Source organism: Drosophila subpulchrella, unplaced genomic scaffold, assembly GCF_014743375.2.
Source record: "Drosophila subpulchrella strain 33 F10 #4 breed RU33 unplaced genomic scaffold, RU_Dsub_v1.1 Primary Assembly Seq15, whole genome shotgun sequence".
NCBI lineage: Eukaryota > Metazoa > Arthropoda > Insecta > Diptera > Drosophilidae > Drosophila > Drosophila subpulchrella.
Window position 1 is genome coordinate 3,780,480 of NW_023665489.1, and position 6,000 is coordinate 3,786,479.

Sequence of the window (6,000 nt, forward strand, 5' to 3'; positions counted from 1 at the left end):
AGATGTATACAAGTTGTTTAGTATCGGGTTTCTATATGTTTAGTATCTGTTTACTTGATGTTTACTAATTATTATTAGCTGGTTACTAGTTGTTATTAACGTCTACGAGCTTTTATAGTCTTTTGTTAAGAATGATCAAAAATTCTTGATCACTAGACGACTTTCGATGTGAAGTAAGAACTTACACTCTGATTTTCAATGTGTTTGCTATGTACATGAGAAAGAACGCAAAGCCAAAATATCTCAAGATTGATATATAAATCTGAGAGAAACATATCCGATTATGTTGGGGGAAGATGTATCCTGTGATTGTAAAACCAATTAAGAAATAAATTGTTCACAAGCTGTCTAAAAACTGTTTAGAAGATCTTTTGATAAACAATTTTGATTCATAATGACAGATATTAAGAATATATAATAATATCATCCACTTTAACTAGTATATTGTTAAAATAAAACATTTCCATTTTTCATGTTCTTTCATCTAATGTAGGTATAATAAATGTAATCTTAACTACGATAGCTAGCCTTACATCCCATAACTATAGTTATTAGCTACAATAAAATGTCTAGAAAGAACAAAATACATGAATGTCAAAAACGATTTAAAACGAACTATAATTGGGAAAGTAATTGAAATCACTCCGGCGTAATACAGTAAAAAAGAAAAAACACTGTGATTATCCCATTTTCTATCACCATAACAAATGTGTATACCCACACCTAAATGACCAATTGTATCCTTTGTCCAAAAATGTCTGTGAATTTCACTTATAAATTTGTCACCGATAATTTAAATCCCATTAAGCAAACCACCCAATGCTAACCATACCATAACCCCAGAGTCAAGTTGGTTACCTACAATAAACATAGGTGATGGTGTAAAGGATTGCTAAAATGCCTCGACGGAGGCACAAAGGTCATAAAAAAATGGTCATAAAAATATAATTAGGAAAGTATTTTTTTTATTTGCGAACCATTTATAACTGTTACCAACAACACAAACAGTTGTTACAAAGGATTTGCTTTAGTGCCTCGACGCAGACGCAAAGGTCAAGGTATTGGAAAAAATTCATGGAATATTATCCCTTCATAAAAGAGGTCATAAAATATATAATTAGGAAATTATTATTTATTTGCGAACAAATTATAACTGGTACCAACAACACAAATAGTTGTTACAAAGGATTGCTAAAATGCCTTGATGCAGGCGCAAAGGTCAAGGTAATGGAAAAGTTCATGGAATATTATCCCTTGACCAAAAAAGAAAATTTCTTCTATTTGGATAATAAAAAAATATACAATATATTAATTCAATACTTTGATTTTTCCATCAAAATGCTTGATAAATCTACTTGTTTGATACTCTCAAACTAACTGATTAATAAGTTTTCATGTGCCTATTTAATTTACCAAAAACAGAATTAGTCTTCTCTCATAAAATTGATCTTTTGGATCCCTCTAACTCCCCACCGGTGAAATATATGTTCCTCATATTTAATAATGATGGTTTGTCAACCCCGACCAACCTCCGCAACATAGATGGGTACTTGTAATTCATATTTAAGATATTTCCATCCTTCTCTAACTAATCTCCTTTTATGCATCATGTAAATAGGTTTAGAATTGTATTGCATGCTTCAACCCCTAGCCACACCCACCACTGTAACAGATTTGACTTTTCCAATGGCTGCCCCAGTTACCTAAACTGTGCATTTCTTTTGATTTTCACTTTTCCTTTCTAAGCAATGTACACAATTTTTAAACTGGTTCTGTCTTCCCTCTTTAATGGCATCCTCTACCTTATTTTCGTTATATTTCTGATCTTTTCCTAACAGTAGGTTATTAAACTTTTATCATTTTATGGGAATATTGAGCACCCGAAATCCCAGATCTTAACTCATAACATGTAACTAGCAGTATATAGTCAAAGATATCAGACTCTAAAAAGACAAGATTTACCTACAATTCAATTTACCATCTACAATACCTGGAGAAGAGTTTAGTATTTGCAGTTTAATTTTCTAATTTATTGATTTCACCGATTCCCGCTGGTGAATACCAATTTTTAACAAATTGCTGCCAACTCCATTCCATTCAGACACTGGTTTACAACCTCATAGAACTGACTCTCAAGGTATCTGTAATGCACAATATATTTCCGTCTCTTTTCTTCTAATCAATATTAAACAATTTCAAAAACTGGTTTTGGAGTTCATTTTATTCTTAGAATTAAATTATTAAAAATTTTTAAGCAAACAGAGATTATAATGTTTTTGTGATAATATCCCATGAATAATACATAATTCTTATTTGTATATTTTCAAAATTATTTATTTCAGAAATTTATTCATTATTCGCATTCAAATAATATTCATAATATATCTTACAATTTTTTAGATTTATCAATACAGTTTCCCAATTATTAATATTAAATGATATTGCATCATATCTATTTTTAAGATTAAATATTAAGAATAAAAATTCTGTATCACTCCTCTTACTTAATGATGACCATTATAAAATTATAATTATCAACAACTAATATATTAAATACAATTAAATGTACGCATACTCATATAGCAACAGTTCTCAATATCGATATGTATTGGGCTACAATCTTACTTTGCCTTTGATTTCCGTTTTCTTATGTATTCTTCTTCTCACTTTGACACAGTGTGGAATGGTTTTACTTAAGCCAATCGCATGGGATGGTGGTTTGATTCTTGGGGAGGGGGTTTGATCCTTGGATATAAAGTACCTGCTCGATTTTACGTCCTGTCTTTTCCTGGTTGATGAGATTACAAAACCTAAAACAGTACAAAATTTAAATCGAAAGACAAAAGATGACTGAAATCAATAGCCAAATCAACCACTGTGACTTTAAAATAAATGAAGATTTGTTGATTGAAATAAGAATCTTTAAGGAAATTTTAAAGGTTTCCAAGGAGTTGCGACGGGAATTCGGTAGTATCTATTACGATACTATAGAAGAGTTGGACATCCTGAAATGGCGCTTGGTGGATTTGCAGAGCAAAAACAACATCGGTTCCCATCTCTTTGATATTGAAAATGTGGAAAATCGAATCACCGAGCTGATGATGGAGACAACAAAGTTTCAACACCAAATTGATCTTCACGATGCGGAAATCGAAAATAATCCGCTGTCACGACTGCTACTGGAAGTTAAGGAAATGATTTTTCGTATAAGGGATTCAATATCAGACTTAGAATGTCTTAAATGTAATGGTGAGGCAGACCAATGTGAGTTGGTCAGGGCTATGTCTCGCGAGAACGACCCTAGCTTAATATTTAATCTTAAAAATAGATATGATGAAATATCATTTAATATTAATAATTGGGAAACTGTATTGATAAATCTAAAAAATTGTAAGATATGTATATTATGAATATTATTTGAATGCGAATAATGAATGATTTTCTGAAATAAATAATTTTGAAAATATACAAATAAGAATTATGTATTATTCATGGGATATTATCACAAAAACATTATAATCTCTGTTTGCTTAAAAATTTTTAATAATTTAATTCTAAGAATAAAATGAACTCCAAAACCAGTTTTTGAAATTGTTTAATATTGATTAGAAGAAAAGAGACGGAAATATATTGTGCATTACAGATACCTTGAGAGTCCGTTCTATGAGGTTGTAAACCAGTGTCTGAATGGAATGGAGTTGGCAGCAATTTGTTAAAAATTGGTATTCACCAGCGGGAATCGGTGAAATCAATAAATTAGAAAATTAAACTGCAAATACTAAACTCTTCTCCAGGTATTGTAGATGGTAAATTGAATTGTAGGTAAATCTTGTCTTTTTAGAGTCTGATATCTTTGACTATATTCTGCTAGTTACATGTTATGAGTTAAGATCTGGGATTTCGGGTGCTCAATATTCCCATAAAATGATAAAAGTTTAATAACCTACTGTTAGGAAAAGATCAGAAATATATCGAAAATAAGGTAGAGGATGCCATTAAAGAGGGAAGACAGAACCAGTTTAAAAATTGTGTACATTGCTTAGAAAGGAAAAGTGAAAATCAAAAGAAATGCACAGTTTAGGTAACTGGGGCAGCCATTGGAAAAGTCAAATCTGTTACAGTGGTGGGTGTGGCTAGGGGTTGAAGCATGCAATACAATTCTAAACCTATTTACATGATGCATAAAAGGAGATTAGTTAGAGAAGGATGGAAATATCTTAAATATGAATTACAAGTACCCATCTATGTTGCGGAGGTTGGTCGGGGTTGACAAACCATCATTATTAAATATGAGGAACATATATTTCACCGGTGGGGAGTTAGAGGGATCCAAAAGATCAATTTTATGAGAGAAGACTAATTCTGTTTTTGGTAAATTAAATAGGCACATGAAAACTTATTAATCAGTTAGTTTGAGAGTATCAAACAATAGATTTATCAAGCATTTTGATGGAAAAATCAAAGTATTGAATTAATATATATTTTTTTATTATCCAAATAGAAGAAATTTTCTTTTTTGGTCAAGGGATAATATTCCATGAACTTTTCCATTACCTTGACCTTTGCGCCTGCATCAAGGCATTTTAGCAATCCTTTGTAACAACTATTTGTGTTGTTGGTACCAGTTATAATTTGTTCGCAAATAAATAATAATTTCCTAATTATATATTTTATGACCTCTTTTATGAAGGGATAATATTCCATGAATTTTTTCCAATACCTTGACCTTTGCGTCTGCGTCGAGGCACTAAAGCAAATCCTTTGTAACAACTGTTTGTGTTGTTGGTAACAGTTATAAATGGTTCGCAAATAAAAAAAATACTTTCCTAATTATATTTTTATGACCATTTTTTTATGACCTTTGTGCCTCCGTCGAGGCATTTTAGCAATCCTTTACACCATCACCTATGTTTATTGTAGGTAACCAACTTGACTCTGGGGTTATGGTATGGTTAGCATTGGGTGGTTTGCTTAATGGGATTTAAATTATCGGTGACAAATTTATAAGTGAAATTCACAGACATTTTTGGACAAAGGATACAATTGGTCATTTAGGTGTGGGTATACACATTTGTTATGGTGATAGAAAATGGGATAATCACAGTGTTTTTTCTTTTTTACTGTATTACGCCGGAGTGATTTCAATTACTTTCCCAATTATAGTTCGTTTTAAATCGTTTTTGACATTCATGTATTTTGTTCTTTCTAGACATTTTATTGTAGCTAATAACTATAGTTATGGGATGTAAGGCTAGCTATCGTAGTTAAGATTACATTTATTATACCTACATTAGATAAAAGAACATGAAAAATGGAAATGTTTTATTTTAACAATATACTAGTTAAAGTGGATGATATTATTATATATTCTTAATATCTGTCATTATGAATCAAAATTGTTTATCAAAAGATCTTCTAAACAGTTTTTAGACAGCTTGTGAACAATTTATTTCTTAATTGGTTTTACAATCACAGGATACATCTTCCCCCAACATAATCGGATATGTTTCTCTAAGATTTATATATCAATCTTGAGATATTTTGGCTTTGCGTTCTTTCTCATGTACATAGCAAACACATTGAAAATCAGAGTGTAAGTTCTTACTTCACATCGAAAGTCGTCTAGTGATCAAGAATTTTTGATCATTCTTAACAAAAGACTATAAAAGCTCGTAGACGTTAATAACAACTAGTAACCAGCTAATAATAATTAGTAAACATCAAGTAAACAGATACTAAACATATAGAAACCCGATACTAAACAACTTGTATACATCTACTAAACAACTTGTACTAAACATATAAAACCAGATACTAAACAGCTAGAAAACAACTTGTATACATCTAGTAAACAACTTGTATACATCTAGTAAACAACTTGTATACATCTACTAAACAACTTGTATACATCTACTAAACATATAGTAACTAGCTAATAAAAACTAGTAAGCAACTAATAGACATCTACCAAGCAGATAGTAACCATCTAATAATAGCTAG